The 19943-nt window shown below is 38.5% G+C and overlaps 1 protein-coding gene across 16 annotated transcripts in view; it reads right to left on the bottom strand.

Annotated features, from left to right (window-relative positions):
• The window catches only part of CRPPA (CDP-L-ribitol pyrophosphorylase A), a 331012-nt gene that overhangs the window by 26475 nt on the left and 284594 nt on the right, over nt 1-19943 (bottom strand). For 13 of the 16 annotated variants that reach the window (XM_032483917.1, XM_032483907.1, XM_032483909.1 and 10 more), the window contains 3 exons: nt 19330-19416; nt 11654-11804; nt 11412-11517 (listed from right to left, as the gene is read on the bottom strand). The gene's annotated coding sequence lies outside the window, so the exon portion shown is untranslated. Of the gene's footprint in view, nt 1-11411; nt 11518-11653; nt 11805-14934; nt 15117-19329; nt 19417-19943 lie in introns of all 16 variants that reach the window. The other 3 variants (XM_032483913.1, XM_032483914.1, XM_032483912.1) reach the window with 2 other exon arrangements.

Genomic DNA, 19943 nt, shown 5'->3' with positions numbered 1-19943 from the left:
ATTGAAAAAATGCCCAATGGCAAAAGAGGAATGGGCAATTTTAGTGGATATAACTAAATATGAACCCAAACTCAAATGAGCAAATGTCCAAGCAGGGTAAAAATCAGTGCTTTTATGATTCTAAGCTAGCCAAGGAATTCTAGATCCTGCTAAAGAAACATCAATTTAGAGAAAGGAAGTAATCTAGAAGGTTTTCTTTAGAGATACTGAAAGCAGAAACTTTGAAATCAAGTTTCAGACTGCCAACTTTACACGTGTGCATTTTTTTCCTGAAAGCATCTTCTTGTTTTGAGATGATTCTAGATGTTGAGAAGAGTTTTAAAAGCTAAAAGTCATTTTTAAAAATCAACTTTAAAACATCTCACAGATAGTTGAGACAATTTATAGTTCTTAACTGTTGACAAATTGGTTTAAACTCAACTTTTCAAAGTTCTAAAAATGTATCAAATAATTTGTTAAGTATTCTGCTTTCTACATTTGAGTATACATTTTTTTTAAAGTAGAATCTGCTGGGAAGTGTATTGTATGTATGTGTCTGTTTGTGCACAGAGAGATTTTAATGTCTTTTTTTCTTCACTTGATCAGATTTTTTTGTTGTTTTAAAGATCACTAGGAAATATAGAACTTTTTGGTAGCCGTTCTAGTGCTAAAATGAATGTTGAGTTTTATTATTATTATAAACCAGCTTCTTGTGTAGAATGTGAAGGGTTGTGTTTGAATCCATCATCCATTTTACAAATATTTAATGAGCACCTGTGTTTTTCCAGGCACAGTTTAGCAACTAGGATTTCAACAGTGGCAATGACACCTCAGTATATCATTCCTCTAGAAGGCTTCTTCAGGAAAACTAGACTTATATTTCTGATTATCTAAAGAAAACAACCTGGGACAAGAAATAAGTAGGGAAGTATTCTTTCATTACAGAACTCTATTTTGTAAACATTACATCAGTTTCTCCATAATTTATGTAAATGATTTATCACCTGAGCACATGTAACTGATATCCTGTACCTTAGGAAAAAGATCTCTGACTCAAGTGACGTCTTACTTTGAGACACACTATCAGCCACATGATGATGACACTGGAAGGAATGGATTGGATTCATTTCAAGCGAAAATAAGGAACTCAATCTAAACTATGTAAAACTCACCTCACTAAGATTTATTGCTTTTTTCAGACCATTGAAGCTACAAATAAAATTTATGAGGGAAGAACAATAAATTAGGACTGGATAAAGGCACAATTTTAGGCCTCAAGTTGCTTGTACAGTTAGATTTTAACACATAAAATTGGGAGCATAATGCTAACAAGTTAATAAAATCAGCCAAGTGCTGACATGTAAAAACGTATTTTTTTAACAACTTGATTGGTCCAATCAGTTAGCCTTGTTGACAACTCGAAATTTCGGAAACCTACATTACTTAGATTCAATGAACATTAAAAACGTGGAAAAGTTCGTAAATGCAAGCAACAGAAGTTCACTGCTCTTCGAATATATTTGGGGGGTGGTGTGGGTATGTTGCCTTTAAAGTTAAAACTGTAAAATTACCACATAATAAAAGCCTGTGCTTTGAACACTAATTGCCGTTTAGTTAAAAAAAAAAAAAAAAAGCTCTTTCCTACAATTATGAAGGTGTGATGTATAAACTTTCTTTGGTTTTACTGAGGTGTGTTTTCTATCTTTTTAGTTCTATTGCTTTTTTTCATTTATTCTTGATCTGAATTGTACTAATATGTATAGTATCAAGAAGGCATTACCTCTGAAGATTCCTACAGCGTTTTAATTGAGAGTAAATTGCCTTCAATAAATGGGGCTTCCTACTGGCCTGGAAGGCTGGCCCACCCTAGTGGCCGGGCACAAACGCTCGTTTGAAGAGTTAAACCCGAGGCACGATAGCCCACTTTGTCAGCTGCCTAGAGGGAAGTTGTCAAGTCTGGGACCCTGCTGCTTTATTCCTATAACTGTGTTTTAGAAACACCTCACAAGTGGAATTGTGGCTGCCTCATCCAGAAAATGTGGAAAGGATTAATGTGGCATGTAAAACAAATCACTCCTGAGCTCAGCTGAGAAAGTGGGTATTAAAAGCACTCCAGTCAAAAGAGCTTTAGTGAGAGGGTCACGGTGATATACAGTCAGCATATGTTGGACTGGTAATGCTGCAGGGTGTTTGGAAATGGTAATGGTCCATGGGTGTAAAGTCTTTCAAGACCTCTTAAAGGCACATGTGTTTCTTGAGCATGTTCTCCAAACAAGGACCTGTTATGGGTTAGATTCACTGAAGCTTTTAAACTTTATTGATTGGTTTGTGGGATTCCAGGTTCACTTGCTGCTTTAAAAAAAGAGAAGGAAAAAAAAACCTGTTGATAAACATAGGCAAGAATCCCACTTTAATCTTAACCTTATGAATCAATAAACAGTGTGGGATGTTGCCTCCTCATCGATTACAGTACACACTGTTTATTTTTATTATGGAAGTGCTCGCTAGTTTTCAGAGTTAATGGCACTGTATCTATGTTGTCCTTCTAAATCCAGGTGCTTTGTAGATTTATTTTGAGGGGGAAGAAAAGGGAGACGTGAAGATTTCTTGCTATTTGAAATATGACCCATAGCCTTAATAAAAATTTGTGGGTTTCAAGTTGAGAGAGAACAAATAAACGTGCTAAGTGTAATTTCATAAACTGAGACGATTTTCCTTGGAATTCCCACGTTAGGGATGAATTCATTCAGAGCTCATATTATAATGCAAATGGGTAATTGTAGCCAAAGCTGAATGAACTCTCAAAGAAATAATATGCACTAGTTTTCTACATACGAGTACACTAGTTTCAGGTACTCTCCTCTGGTTCATATTTGCACTTTTTATGGTATGCTTATATATTTTCCCTGGAAGGTTAGACCTCATCAATTCATTCATTTTTCTAAAAAACCTACACCAAAGGATCATGCAAAATCTTTGAAAAGATGAAAGCACAGGCAAAGGTTGCAATAAATAAGGAGTGATGCATTTAAGTAGTTGTCAGCACATGGACTCAAAACAAGCATGTGTTTTTGGGTAAGACCTGATAAAATATCAAGACAGGTTAGCAGGAAGTACTAGTTAACTAACCTAAAAATCTCATCAGTGAAACTAAACAAATAAAAATATTACGTGAGACTGGAAAAAGTCAGGGTGCTTTTGGGTTTGGGTTCAGCGCTCCCGAGTTTGGCCCCAACTTAGAACCATGACTGCAAATATTTTTTCACCAACTTCAAGCATGACATTATTTGTTACCTCTGCTTTACTGCAGGCCTGCTAAAAGTCAAGATCAATAATTTCTCAGGACCATTTCCACTCTACGCTGAAATTACAACCAGCCTGAGGGACACAGCAGATATAAAATTTCTTGCCATCTCTGTAAAACTCATAAAGCATCAGCACTGCTTTGTTTTTTAATTGCACTTCCCGTCTTTGTCCCATTCACGTCACTAGTCTCTAACTAGCACATTTGGCTGGGAGGACGGTGTATGGTGAGCGCTCACGGCCGTTGTATTGAGTAGGAAATGGACATGTAACAGAAGATGAAAATGTTACAATAAAATAGCTAGATGGTAAGGATATGGGAAGCTGTCAATCATCACTGTGTTTTGCTAAGCAGGCGTGGGATATTATGACTGTGACTACTTTATATTCAAAGAAGCAACTGATGCGGCTGCTTTCCACGTGCCCAGCTGTGGCTGAAAAGGACACTCAGTTTTCCGTGCACAATGCTCTGTGTATATGAGCCACCGTTCGTGCACGGATGGCTCTTTGCCTTTTGACCTTCAAGTGCACTTACTCTACAGGACAAGTCCTCATCAGCCACAAGTAAGAATGTGTCTGCAGCCGTATCTCTTCAATTTGCATGTAATTACTCTTCTAGGGGCTTCCAGGGCAATAAGGTATTTCTGCCTTCTATATAAATGGATGTAACTTTTATGCTCTATTAGAAGCCACCACTTACGAATGTAAAACTACTCAAAACTGTCTATTCTAGTCTTAGAATTTCTCAAATGATCTCCTAAATATGGTAAACATCCAGAAGATTGATGTGCAACACTTGTCTGTTCCATATTATTGGGAAAAAAAGTATTTTCTTTTCACACTGGAATGATGATAGGAAGTGGATGATCTTGACAACAGTCTTTCTTTGTTAGGTATCTGTGAGTCTGGATGCCCAAGTGACATTTTTGCCACTTTAAACTGAAAATGGCGTTGGACCTGAATGATAGATTCTGAGCTGTCTAACCTGTCCTGAAATCACTGACCAGTCATTCCCTCTGCTCAGGCGTCCCGACTTTGAACACCTCCCCAAACACACTAATTGGGGACCTGGACTGTGTTGAGTTTTGCAGGCTTCACATCTCCCAGACAAACTGCACGTGAAGCCAGACTAACCCACACCAAGATGTGCCGCACACCTGTACAACAGATGACCAATTTTAAATGCGCAAAGAAAAACCTCCACAGAATAATGTGATGTTTCCTTCACGTGGTATACATACAATTCAGACAGCTCAGGGCCCAAAGCATGCCATTTAGCTGTAAGTTTTCATTGCTAAAGACATTTTATAGGGCTTAAATTTTATATAGTCCAGTATCAAGTAGTACTCCTAATTGCATGACTTCAAAGTAGACATGTGAGCCATACTTTTGTATTATTTTAGTGGCAAGCAGTCACTGCCCTTCCAATTGTTCCTACGAGGTCCCATTTTAACATTATTACTGGGAATTTTATTGAACTTCAAATTTAGTGAAAACTTTGCCTCCTTCTTTGAATGGGAGTTTGAACACTGAGATTAAATTGATAGAGAAAAATCAAGTCTGAATCAGTTTATAGCCCAGGGGTACATTGTGAATCCCATAAAGCATTGTTGCAGGAACCTGGTTAGTGTTCTGTACACCTGCTTAATGTTTTTTTCATCATCACAAATGTCAAAGTGCTCAGTAAGTCACTGGGGTTTGAATGACAGCCGTGCACTAAGCAAGCAGTTACGTTTTTTCACTACCAAATTGGACCATAAATGATGAAAAAGAGGTCAAAAAGGAAGTATGGAACCATACAAATTTGAAAGGGGAAACTGCTAATAGCCATAAACCCGGTGCAATCAAAGGCTTGGCAAGTCATTGCAAATTACCTGCTCTGTGAATTACTGATCGCACTGCATTATGATATAGAACTTTCTAACTCCTTTCATCTGTAGTAACAGGGCTTCTAATAGCTCACAGATCAAAAGCAAAACACTGCCAGTGGAACTTTGATACAAATACGCCAAGGTTGCACCAGTATAATGCACGCGAACAAAATGTTAATATGCATCCAATATTGCTTTTGGTCAAACGATTATTTACTATATGTGTTTTACAAACCAAACTTACCAATATAATTCTTATAGAAAGGGAAGATTAGTAAGGCATGCCTGACTAATATAAAAGGAAGAGTGAAATCTTGCGTGATACTTTCATTAGGATTAGTGTAGGGTGGTGTGCTTTAAGCAAGATCTTGGCAGTCTTTTAGATACAAGATGTCAAGTTCCTAAATCCTTTTCTAGCCCAAGACTCAGACATATGGGAGTCAGGGGTGCTCAAAATTACGCCTCCAAATGTTTTTCCTATTAGGGAAAATATCTGTATCAATAAGTTTTCATTTGAAAAATGTGAAGTGCCCATGAAGGAGGAAGTCTGGCAGCGTATTTGCATGCCGCTGCAATCAGACTGCTTTCCTCTTGCCCCCTTGTTGGAGATCATGGGTACTGATCAAATGGACAATTTTATTCTATGTAAACAGGTCCCAAAGAAAAAAACAAAAAATCCTTGGTCCATCAGACATTTTACAGCAAAGATTCGGCTGAAGTGCTGCCAAGCTAGATTCTGTACCGATGCAGTAATACCCTAGTTTCTGGGAGGTGGAGAAGAGGAAGAAGGAGATAGTTGCCAATATACGTGGCTCCTTTATACTTGACCATAACTGATATGCTTGAAATTGAAAACCATTTTCTTATTAGTTCTTGGATCTAAGTTCTTAGGTAACTCACTGTAGCTCTTTTGTAAGAATAGTTTTTCATTTGTCTTAATTATTCATCACTTAGTGTTACTCCTCACTCTAATGGTGAAAATACAGTGATGAAATGAGAAAGACAGCATTCCCATCTTTATAGGAAATGCACCAGAGTAGACACATTGATATAAACAAAGAAATTCAGACTTTGATAGAGCTATAAAGAATATAAACAGAAGGCTGAGAAGGTTTTTGCATATGGGTGCTATCTGAGGTGACATGGTCAGGAAAGGCTGATGGATGGAATGATGTTTAAGCTGCGATATGATCAATATGAAGAAGCTAGACTTGTAAAGAGCAGGGTAGATGAAAAATGATAGAAATGAAGAACAGTAAGTATGAAGGTCTAAAGTATGTGAAGGACTAAGAGTGATGGAGAGCAAGAAACACAATGTGACTGGACCACAGTGAGCAGGGAAGAGAAGATGAGGAGGGCAGATGATGTAAGGCTGTGAGTCAGAGTAAGGGAAAGAGCAATTATAACTAGCTATTCTGGGGAGAACAAATGATCTGTGAGAAAGCACTGAAGCAAAACCAGCTAGGTCAACAGTGAGTTGCCCAAGTGAGAGATGAGAGTGGTTTGGATGAGGGTGGTGGCAGTGGAAGAGGATAGAAATGAAAGCAGTCTGACTCTGTACCCATCAAGTCGTCAGAGAAATTCTGAAAGGTTTACAGCCTTCCAGTTCTGTGACTCCTGGTTAAAGTGTTCCAGTGAATTACACTCTACCTCAAATCTCCAGTCAGAAAATTTGTCTCTCCCACCAATATCCCCTTGAATTTGGCAAAGTATAGTATAAAAAAAAATTACTTAATGAACTCAATATAGAACACACTGCAACACATGAATTACTCCTGCAGTGTCTCTTTTTAAAGTGGTTTCAAATCTCTGTGGCACCAGGTGGGGTTATATATCCACTGGTCAACAAACTGTAGCTGACAAAGTCTGAGCAGCTGATGTGAAGTTCTGTATATTATGTGAGTGAGTGAGAGTGTGTGTGTGTGTGAGAGAGAGAGAGAGAGAGGGAGAGAGAAAGGTTGCTGGGGCCAGGGGTGTGAGATTGGGGAGGGCTTTAGAAAGAATGACTGAGTTCTTTTATTATTTTTAAAAATAGCCTGCATTCATGGTTCTGTATTCTGTATACATGGAGAAAGTTTATTTGAAAATTGTTTTAAAGCATTTGAAAAGAGTGTCTGGAGGCTTTCTGCACTCAGTCCCAGATCCAAGAGGGGAGGTAGAGCAGGGAACAGAAGAGCAGAGGAGACAAATTTGAGGCTGTTGAAGGACTACATGTAACAGAAATGCAGAAGTCTGCTCTGGCAGCCGTGCCCAGGGCCAGGGTCCTGGGAGGAGCAGCTGGTCACTAACGCCACAGAGTAATGCCTGCATGTCACTTATAAATGCTGTTGCTGTGTAGTTATTTTGTGAACTACATAGATTTCATTATTGAGTCCAGGTCAGTGTTCATCGATTTCTTTGTGTTTTATAATTTCTCATGAGAGGAGGAAACTTTAATTCATTAGCAAAGAGAGGAAGGTGAACAACACTGGTCCTTAAGTTCCCAGTAACTGACACCTATAAAAGGAAGACCAGTGACCAATACGCCTTGCTGCGGGGCCTCCCCCTTCTGTCCCTGTCACGGCACACAGAGAAAATGACAGGATTTGTATGGCTCACAGGAGGAAACTGGAAAGGAGTTAGGAGAGTCTTACTCATATCTTTTTGGGAAAAAAATATTAAATTTTCTTGACATTATATAATTACGAAGACAGAGCGTAAAGAGAAAATATTACATGTTGAATTTTTATCATACTGGCAAACAAAATCTTTTGAAATTTCCCATGAGAAACTTAACTTTCATGTTTAAACTGCTTACATTTGAAGAACTCCATGTCTTTCCCTGACAAATATAATTAACATGGGCATTTCTGAAGACAAAATAATTTTGAATCCAATTGAACTTTTTCATATAAGATATTTCAAACTAGGGGACAGAATGCACATGCATGGCTAGAACATCCAACAAGCTTAAATGTCACTGAGAGCACAAGGGTCAAAAACACATAGAAGCATCCCACGTATGCAAAGACAGAGATTCCGGCTGCCACTCACAATGAGACCTACCAAGAGTCCTTGCAAAACTTCCTTACGCCATCAGGCTGTGTGCCACTCAGCTACCATATTTTGTGGTCCCACATCTAGTGAGCCCTCAACAGATGTCCATGTACATACAGAACACTCCTTAGCTATGGAGAAAGACTCTTCAGATGGTCAGATAGCTTAAGGTATCACGTGGCCTTCCTTCAGACCCAGTGGTTTGTGGTCATCACCCATGGATCATTTCAGTGTTGCCCATAGCAGCAGGCTACTGAACCAGGATACCAGCTACCCCTAGCCCTACCTGAACCCCCCAGAGCCCAGAGAATATGTGGCTATATATCCACAACTCATCGCTGACACCATGCACAGGGAAGTTCTACTTTACGGAACAGTCACTGACCCAGGAACGCGCCTCTCTACACGCACACACACACCACACTTCAGACCAGACAGGCCCAGTCAGGCTCCAAAAGACGTGTAAGCTGGAAGTTCTCTTTGATACACTCATCCTGATAGGCACAGGGAAATGGGGGAGAAATGGAAGCAAGGAGAAAGAATAAACAACCGGTTTCCCATGAGGATAGTTGAATTTTTCTCATTAGCATATATTTCTGGCTAGTATTTACAATATGGCATGTGCTGGGCTCTTTTTGGAAAAAAAAATACAGAAATGCTCCAAATTATTTCATTCCTACCCAGCAGAAATAAAAAATTAAATAAATTCAGACAGCATAAGTTCACCACCTACCTTAGGCGACAGTGTTAACTTTACAGTGACAAAGAAGCAGGTATACTGAATAGTAAGGAAAGAAAAATTCCCACTCCTCAATTTTGATTAAAACACCTTAATATTTCTGTTTGAAACACTAATAGCTAATGTTCCTCAGATAACCAATTTACATATTTAAAAATACTTTTGCAACCCTTTCATTATGGTGTAACACGTCCAATTATTGAGCTGGAATTTGGGTTCCCTCTGATTTTCAGTCCCTGCTTTGTTTGCTATTTGTGCTTATTGCTAAGTTTCCTGTTTCATATTCGTGGAAATGTCTTTATATGAAATACGAAATTACTTTATAGCTGAGATAAATTTATTTAAATGTTTCTCTTACATGGGTCCAATGCACATCCAGAGGTGTCACAAAAAAATTAACGTATCAAAACCAAAGAGTGCATTTTTGTATTTATATGTGTGTAGTGCACTATTTTTGAGTCACAATCTATATGTTTCCAGTGTTTTTCCACAATATGTGTTTTCCTCTGAAAAAGAGAATTTGAAAAGAATTGCCAAATCTGTCTTGGAACTTCCACTTTAAATTCAAAACAGATTCCCAGATGTCTACTGGGATATATCTCGAGTATGACTAAGAATGTGCACCTGCGATTACCTAAACCAGCCAAAGAATGGCACCACTGCTTCACATAAATGTAGTCACAGATATTTTTTATTTGGTTCTAGAATTTTATCATAAATCCCATGGCTCAGTGTAGAATTCTATCTTTCCTACAGGTCCACTTCTTGCCTTTAGATAATATTTTACAGCAAAACCCTGATGTATTGCTTGTCACCCTTTGGCCACTAAAGGAACGTAGAACGGTACAATGGGTGAATAATAAGGAGACAAAGGGAACTCTCTGCCCTTCTGGCTCAGCCCATGCAGATGGTCATCATTTTCCAACTTTACGACAGTAAGGGGAATGCATTTATCACTCCTCTGCTCCTTCTCACATTGATCCTCCATTGTTGAGTTTAGCAGTTGGCCATATATATTATAGAATCATTAAATAATGAGGAGGGTAAAAAGGGAGATGGCCACTCAAGTTTCGCAAGGAAATAATGAATGTTGGAGAAAGAGTGGCAGGTTTGAAGGACAGGTTCACAGAAGCATTAATCAGATAATTATCTTACAATTCCTGAGAGTTAACCAGAAAATTGAAGATAGCCTGATGGACCCAGGGCTCACCTGTCCTGCCGTGCTCCGTTCTAGACAGGATAGGCCCATGTCAGCCCTGGAGTAACTGCAGTAAAAATCATGTCTTATTTTCTTCTTTATAGTTACAGACCACACCTAATATCCTTTCCCTGATTTATCTAGAATTACTCATACAATTTGGATGGTTTTATAAGATTGACTTTTCAGACAACTAATTAAAAACACAGTGATTTTACTTGTATCCAATATTGCTCAGTTTTGAAAATCAGGCAAAGAAAACAAGAAACAACCCAATTTTTTAGAAAAGGCAAAAATACTGAACAGTTTACAAAAGAAGACAATTGTAGGGTTGATAAACACATGAAAAAGTGCTCAATGTCTTGACTCATTAGAAAAATGCAAAATCAAATGAGACACCACTGTCTACTCACCAGAAAATCCAAAATTTAAAAGACAGAAAATACCAAATATTGGTAAGCTTGTGGAGCCACCAGAATATTCATGTATTTGCTAGTGAGAATGTCATATGGTGTATCTACTTTGGGGAACAATCTGGCAGTTCCTATATAAAACTACACAAATGCCCATCCCCTAATCCAGCAGTTCTACTCTCAGGTATTTACCTAAGAAAAATGAATATATACACGTGTACACCAGAAAAAGAAACCTTGCACCAGAATACTTGCTAAAAGCCTAAACCGAAAAACTAGCTCAAGTTTTCTTCAAAAGAAGAGTGGACAACAAACGGGGGTATGCTTATACATTGGGATGTTACTCAGAAAGAGAGGAATAAATCACCACCCGCAAGTGGGTAAATCTCACAAACATCCTAAGAAGCCTTACACAAATGAGTCATTACCGTGGGATTTGTTTGAATGATCATGACGACTAAAATGGGTAAACCTAATATGATGTAAAAACTGGGACAGTGATTGTCTCTGTGGGCAGGGGGCTGGGAGGTGAGGATTATCTTGGATTTGGCATAGTAACATTCTATACCTTGAAAGGTGTTTTAGTTACATGGGTGTATATACACATTAAAAATCATCAAATGATACACAAGTTTTCTGCATTTCACTTTACATACAATTTACCTTAAAAAAAAAGTCAGCGAGTACTGAACTCTCGTTGATGATATGCATACTAAATGTTTTGAAGTAAAGGGCACTGGTATCTGCAGTTAACTTTAAAATGTATCAGAAAAACGAGATAAATTGGTAGACAGAGAAATTAACGGATAGAGAGGTGAAAAGTGAAGCAAACGAAATTTTAGAATCCAAGTGCTGAAGATAGGGGTACTCACTGTGTAAAACTTTCAAACTTGATGTTTGGAAACTGCCGTAAAAAATTATCAGAAAAAAACTCGGGCTGATGATTTCTCCTTTCTTCCTTGGCATGGTTCTTGAAAACTAAAAGTTGAAATGAAAAAAGCAAAAGGCAACATGTAATGTAGCTGTCTAATTTAAATCAGGCTCTGATGTTCTGCTTGCTATTCTGTTAAACCAGCCTCTCCATGATTATTTAACACGGAAGTGGTTTCCTTACCCGGAGGGACTCTGTTCTCACAATAGAGAGCAAGCATGGAAGCCAATGAAGAGAGCGTGCTGGCCAGGGAAGGCACGATGAGCCTGGCGTGGGCGATGCCTGCTCTCAGACCTGCACCCCACCAGTGAGCAAACAGCAGTTCTTCCCTTATCTGTAGGAGCAAGGGACACAGTGATTAAAAGGCTTTGAAGTCAGGGGCATCTAAGTTTGAATTTGGGCTCTACCCCTAGAGTAGCTTTCTTTCCCTATTAACATTTTTGAGCCTTTCTGAGTTTTGGTTTCATCATTTACCAAATGGGCAAATTATTAGCATGTACATGAGGAATAATGAGGACTAAAGAAGTACTGTGGGTATTAACAGTTAGTATCACAGGTGCACTCACTCATATACACACACACAACTGGAGAAGAAAGTACAGAAAAGAAGAAATTAAGTTTGATGGAATTTAAAGAAAAGTAAAGTTTTTTGAGCAAGGGGTGTAATAAAATGAGAAGCTAGAAAGAAAGTACTAAACTACACAACTCCTGGTTTTTCCTTTATTGCTTTTTTTTTTTTTTTTCTGTTCACTACATGGGTTGCAGTAGTGTTTTTTTTTTTTTTCTTTCCTTTTGAAAATTAAAGCGGTGACAGCAATGATTATTCCTAAGCACAGATCTGAATAAAAAGCCACACTATGGAATATTTTACTTTCTCTGCAAATCTCTCACAACCTTCTCATAAATAAATGGGGCTAGACTCAAGGAAACTGGGCTAAATCCCTCCCTTACTGTCTGGACTGTTCCCAAATCATTCATCATGGACACAGGACGACGCGAGCTCCTCTTTGGCATATATCTTAGGGGGGTCTGGCAGGGTTAAGGAAAAGGGACAAAGAAGCCTATGCTCAAATATCTGGGGTATTTTTGTCAATCTAATGCTTTAAAAAAAAAATACACAGGATACTTTTGTCAATAAATCCTTTATGTGCTTACATTGAAGGTGCTGAAAATTGCTTGGTTAGTTCAAAATTGTATCTGGAACTTTTTTGCAGAACAGTGTTCTGACAAGTGAAGATGAGAATTCGTATGTCTAGATCCTACAGTCTGTGACCTCTGAGAATTGCCAGTGGCTTTTTTATTGGATTAGAATTGACTGACTCTTCCAATTTGGGTGGTATCTACTTCAATTCTACCATTATTTCTGGGCAAGGATGATGATCCTGTACTGGGCCATTTCAAGGGCAAAAATATCCTGGTCCCAGGGAACATGTGCATGTTGTGTGACAGTCACAAAATCCATGATAGATTGCTCTGTGCAGTTGCTCTTAAGTCGGCGAAGGATTCCATGTCTTTGAGATGAAACTATGTCATAGGATCCTCAATGAGAGGAAAAGGTAAAGGAAAAAACAAAGAATAAAGCTGAAGCAAGACAGAACATCTGTTATGGTATGAATGGCTCTTACAATTCCCTTCTGTTGACTCAAAAAAAGTCTTATTGTTAACTGTTTCATTTGGGAGGTATAAAATTATTTATGAGGTTTAGAATAGAAAGCCACCATATTTTATCTTTTTCTGGCTCCTATGGTTAAAAAAAATTGCCAAACTGTGGTTGTGGCAAGGAGACTTAAGTGAAAAGTGCATTTTATAATTTCTTTAATTAAACGTGATCAAAGGTGCCCTTAGAGCATTTTCCTAGTTATGTGGCACTGTCTATATTCTCTTAACATAGCCATTGGCTCAGGGTCCCTGTTGTTGGTTCAAGGGTTCCTTCTGCTGTGAACGACCAAATTTTTCCATTCTTTGAAACCTAATGTTTTACTATACACAGATGAAACACACCTGTTTCTGATATACAACTGCTTTCAATTCTTGTTAACTGTGAGAATTCATGAAATGGAAAAAAAAAACCTGTGTTCCCTATTCTGGTGTAAAATATAATTTGGAGCTTCACATTTTTGACTAAAAACATAGTGAGTACCTACTATGTGCAAGGAAGGCACAATGGGATTCAACAAATCTGAAAATGTTGATTGAGCACCCACTCTGGGTCAGGCTTTCTTGTACAATCTAAAAGATGGGCTATGACAACAGAGGAAACAAACACCAATATCAAGCAGGGAAGGAATGGGGCTAAAGAGTGCTGAGGGTAGGTTTAATTTTAACTAGGATGGCCAGGGAACTTAGTATTGGGGAAAATAAGAGTATAATGGGGAAATCTGAAGACTGAAAAAAAAAAACAATGAGAGTGCAAGCCATGTAGGTCTTTGGGGAAGACCTATCCCAGCAGAGGGAGCTATAAAGCCCTTGAAGTACAGGAACACTGAACACTCCTGAAGTAAAGAAAAACACCCAGTGATGCTATAACTGAATGCCTGGGTTGGGAAATAGCACAGTATGAGTTCATCGATGTAACAGGGAGCCAATTATACAGGGCTTGTAAGCCATTATAAGGACTTTGGTTTTTACCATGAGTGAAATGGGAGCTTTTGGAGGGGTGAATAACAGAAGACATTATCTAAGTTTTAATAATACCTGAATCAGTATGGTTGCTCTCTCTCTCTCTCTGTCTACATATATATATACACATATACATATATATGTACTCTGTATATATATGTACACACACACACACACCATGGGATGGGAGTACAGAAATAGAGAAACCAGTTAGCAAGCCATTGAGTCACCCAACATAAGAGATACTTTTGACTTGGATTGGGGTCATAGATACGAAATGATGAGAAGTGTTCAGATTCTGAATATATTTTGAAGACAGAACCAGTGAGATCTGTTGAAAGACTGTATTGAATGAATTAAGAGAAAGAGATCAATCAATGATGCTTCTAAAATATTGGTTGCCATTGACTAGAGAGGGGAAGCTAGGAGGGAAAGCAGATTTTGTGGGGGGAAATTGGGGTTTCTTTTTTGGACACATTTCATTAAGAGGCCAAGTGAAAAGGCAAGTGAAGATGATTCAGCATGCGGGTGGGGATAACCATCTGATGGTGAGGTAGAGAGCCAGGCTTGACATGGATATTTGGGAGTCATCAGCATTTAAATGATATTTGAGATCATCTTGGGAGTGAGTAGATATCGATCAAGTTCAAAATACATAGTTAAGAGTCCAGATGATGAGCCCAAACCAAGAGAGGGAGAGAAGGAGAGACAGACAGACACCAAGAGGAAATGGCCAATGAGGGAGGAAGAAAACTGAGAAAGCATGATGCCCTAGAAGCCAAGTGAAAAAATAAAATGAATAAAATGAGGATTGTACTCCTTGATGTATAGAAATAATTCGTTACCCTATCGTAGAGATCTGGTGATATAAAAGTATTCCAAGTTTAGTATATGAGTGGTAAGTGCTACTGAGGTCTGTTTCCAGCTGCTACAATCGCACACGGAAGAGACTTCCTGACGCTCGGCACATGAGAGGGCCCCATGAAGTAGGCAGCATCTCAACCCAGCGTTGACAGGCGTGTAGAAACTGGTAGAAGGGGAAGGAGAGAGGACAGTTATGTGAGAGGGAACATCTTACAAAGAAGCTTAGAGAAGGAAAAGAACAAAGTATATCTGAGGACCAGGCTGGCCTGAGTACAGGATGTATCGCCCACTTTCTACACACCTGTAAGGCAGGTTTTCAGGGGCCGAAAGAGATGTTCACATTTTGCTGTGTTGTTTTTGGTTTTCTTTCTTTCTTTCTTTCTTTTTTTTTTTAACAACTTCAAAATCAATGGGTATAAGAAACAGTGAAGTTTACTTTCTTTTCAGTCCTTTCCCCCAATCTAACTCTCACCTACCAAATCTTGTATTTTCACCCATAAATACCATAACAGCCATGCACAACATTTCTATCAATTTAGAGTTTGGAGATTTTGTTCTGTGTAAGCTCCGGTGGGAGGAAAACAGGGCTAACATAAATATGCACAAATATTCATTGTAATATGAGTCCGTACTGTGTTTCATGTCTGAAATTGGGAGAAAGGAGGTAGGGAGAGAAATAGGAATAAGGTAAGTCTCACTCTTCGAACAGTTGCACAAATTTATGAGAAGAGTCTGCCTTAATAGCTGGAAAGTAGAAAATTCATTCTATAGATTTGGAGTTAGGCCCAGCATATCTGACCTTTGCTCCAGTTCCCTGGAGACAGAGAAAGTTATGTTGCCTGCAACCATATACAAAATTCCTTAGAAATAACAGTCATCATCTCTGGGGTCTGATCAACCCATGGCACTGGAATCACATGAGATTTTCTTTTCAGTAACAGACAGGAAATATCTTAATAGATTCCATTCCTCAAAAAAATAAACATGGTAAATTTTTTTTTGCAGATTTTTTAAATGTGATTTTAATCTTAGGGCCTATTTCACAGGTTTTCTTTTCCCCCCTCCATCTTTGTATTCCCAATGGCATAGTGGGACGAACTGAGTCAGAGGACCTATTATCCAATTCCAACTCAGACACCAATTTAAGTCCCTTAGCGTCTTTGCACCTCATGGGTCTCATTTGCAAATTAAGAGAGAGGACGCTGATGTAAAGTAAAGTAGGAAAGACTCAACACTTCGTAGTCAACAGACTTAGTAGCTATGTGATGCTGGGCAAGCTACTGAATGTCTGGATTTCAGCTGTCACACTGCAAATTAGAGAGAATCACAGCTCTCACACAGGGCTGTGAGGAGGACTGAAAGAACTCATGCACAGAAAATTTCTGGCAAATAGTAGACCCTCAATAAACAGTCATTTCCTTCCTTCTTTTAACTTGCACATTTCGGTTTCAATATAACATCAAGCCTTAATCTGAGGGGAAAAAAAAACCTGTGAGAGAAATTCTAGAGTTTCTCACTATTAGTTGTTTTGATTTTTTTTTTTAATTGGCATCCAGTTTGTTAGAGAGAGTAAGAAGGCCTCTATCTTTAGGGTAAAAATAAAGAATTTGTGTGTACCACATGAACAGTGAGGAGAAAAGCGGTATTCCCCTGGGGAGAAATTTTTAGATTATTTGGGGACAAAAGAGGAAGGAAGGAAGGGAGGGAGGAAGTTAGTTGATAAATAGTTTTAAAGCCTATAAATTAAAAATGAGCCAAGTAGGAGAAAGAAAGGTATTTGCTCTGTTGCCCTTCCCATTAGGACGGGTTAGGTATTACGGCTGGCATGACACAGTCGTCTTTCTTTTTCCTTACATGGAAAAAAAATTTTTTATGAAACTGAGTTTACAGCAGGAATGTCAGCTCAGTGAATGATTCAATGCTGTATGTAAGAGGAAGTGTATACTTTACTACTTTGACCTTCCTGTATTTTTCATATTTTGCCTGGCTATGTATTGCAACCATTCCTTTCAGTTAGCAAATAAAGTCTAATTTGCAGCTGCCTTTATAAAACTAAAGCTTCCCTCCTACAAATGAAAATGTTAAAGTCCTTCCGTTTGATCTCTAGTATCATACAATTCAGTATTTGAGACATAGAAAATGCCCCAAGCATGAAAAACACACAGTAAATAGTCACCGTCCCTTAGCGCCGTCCATTACTCAATGTTTCAGTTTGTCCTGTAGTGTGAAATGTAAATGAAGAGAAAGAGGAAGGGAGACAGAGCAGTAATTCATGCCTGTCCAGAAAGTTTGGCGCTGTTGCTCCAAGTAGAGGGAGCCATTTACAGGAGAAAAACGTAACCAGAGCTGATGGAAGTATGGAAGATGAGATCATCCACCAGCAGCAATCTTTCAAATTCATAGACACTTTCGGATTCATGAGGTGAGAATGAGCAGTTCGGAGGACTGTGAAATTCATTTGTAGGGTTTGAATTTGTTAACACGCATTCTCAAGCTGTCTTTGTTATGAGATAGTGCTCAAATTGTAAGTGAAAAAAAAATCAGTATGGAAAATATCCCTGTTAATTGAAATCATAATAGTGTGAAACGTAAGACAAAGGCTGTATGTAACTCTAAAGTGTTGTTTAAAAGAGGAAAAAAATACGTAAATTTAGAACTTTGGAATCATCTTTTTGAGGGGAAATACTTACCTAATCTTTTAAATGGTTAATTTAAATTAATTAATCAATTCAAATTTATTCAAATATATTTGCCTTCTATTAAGTATGATCAAAATTTGTCTTGAAATTTTTTAAACTGAACTTTTGCTTCAAGGCAGAATTAAACATCAGTGATTTAAGATTTAAAAAAGTAATTTATGGAATGAAGCAATAATCCATACTTCTCTTACATTTCTCCCACAATACCTCACATAGATATTATTTCAATTTTAAAATCAGAAGGGAATGCACCTGAGATTCTGCATTTCTCATAAGCTCCCAGGCCATGCTGATGCCACTGGTCCACGGACCACACGTGGAGTAACAAAGCCCCAGATCATGACAAAGGAGGAAAGTTTACCCTAGAAATTGCATCTAGAGAAGTCTGAATATCAAATGATCTTTCTCACCAACCCCTGTTCCCACTGTGTTATTTTCAAAGGAATCTACTCTACAAAACATAAACAAAAGTAACTAACATATTCAGATAATCACAATGTGATATTTTACTAGGGTAAATACATGAATTATTTAATTCAATTCCTGAAACAGCCTGTGAAGTAAATGCTTTTATCATCTTCACTTTTTGGAAAAATAAGTAGGCTTGGGGAATTTAATTAATCAAGTCAAAGCCATATATGCATGATTTAGAAACAGTTCTGAATTTGGCAAATCTGACTCCAGAAACTAAATATTTTAGTCAGTTTTGCTACTATTATCCATATTGCTCTATTGCATTCTTAGTTATCTTGCAAACAAAGCACTAGACACAAAATACACAGCAGGGATACAATTATGTATGAACTTTAGGGCATACCATCTTCATTGACAGCTTCCAGAATAGGAGTCACTCAGGAATAACTGCCCTTGACATTAGTATCTAAAATGCTTGGTGAATAGCAGCAGCCTTGATGCACTAAATAATCACTTTGAAGAGCCAGAATGAATACAAGGTGAAGATAAAATACTTACTGGATTCAGCTCCTTTAGGCTCAAGAAAGGCCAGATAGAGTCTAGATAAGGACGCATTGGAGGCTACACAGCCCTGAACACATGGGATAGCCCCTAAAGCTCCACACCTGAAAAAACAGCCCTTAAAATTTAGGATCCCTGGAAGATTTTTACTACATGAAGGGTACACTGTTAAATATTTTCTGCATTCTGTTACTTTTAAAGAGTATAATCCCTCCTAAGGTGTACTGGCCCAGGGTCTTTGAACTAGCCTAGACCAGAATTAACTAGGAGCCATCATTTTCATCCTGTGTTATAATTATGTTTGCTTATTTCACACTGTTTAACACACTCCCTGCTATTAAACTACATCACAAGCCCTTCAGCACCTGTTGCTTATTTCTGCCAGACCGAAAATATTCCTTTCTCCTTACTATTCGTGTGCAAAGAGAAGATGAACTTGCCAAGAGCTGTCATTCTTGAATGTACCTGCCAAGTGTCAGACACTTTAATAGATGAAATGCTTATAGCATATGCCGTGGTTGCTGCCGCTACCAACTGCCAGTGCCCAGTATTTCACAAGAGATTGAATATATGCAGGATGACAGATTCATTCCCTGATATATGCATATGTGACCACGTGCCCATGGGTTACACCATGCTTATATAACACACCCCAGGTTAGCCCTGGCTGAGAATGTATCTTACAGTAATTTACTACCTTACCTCTTCAGCTTCTAAAACCAAGAATAAATCTCTTGGTCTGTATTTACTGATTTGTTGGCAGTCCCTTTCATGTCATCAGGCCGTGTCCTAAAAATAAAATACAATTGGGTTTATGGCTACAAGGTTGCAGCACCTACTACCTTTTCTTCGCTTTCCTTTTCTAAGGATGCCTGATACTTTCCCCCTCTTCTGTGAGGTCTTTAATCCATCCCGATGAAAGTGAGTACTGCCAAGTTACAGTATCCAGAGTTGAACTAAGCTTAAATAGCCGGGTGAAGCTACCAGTTACTGCGGCTGGGTCACTGGACCCTAATACTCTAGGGACACTAGTCCATTCTCATGTATGGGACAGCAACCAGCATCCTACATAAAGGCTTTCCCTTAGATGTAACTGAGGAACGGGGCCTGGAACAGAGGTGTCCATCCTTGATTCTTATTGAGGAACCCATCAGGGCGAAGACAGAAAGGAATGTGTCCCTTTCCCATGAGTTACTCATCTCTATCCTGCCAGTCTTGTCAGATCTTATCAGAGGTGTGGAATAGAAGGGAAAAGGGGAAGGGATGGTTCTTCAGAATGCTGACATGGGACTAATAGTGCCAAGAAAGATGGAGTG

Source organism: Camelus ferus, chromosome 7, assembly GCF_009834535.1.
Source record: "Camelus ferus isolate YT-003-E chromosome 7, BCGSAC_Cfer_1.0, whole genome shotgun sequence".
Lineage (NCBI taxonomy): Eukaryota > Metazoa > Chordata > Mammalia > Artiodactyla > Camelidae > Camelus > Camelus ferus.
This window is presented reverse-complemented; position numbering and strand designations above follow the sequence as displayed.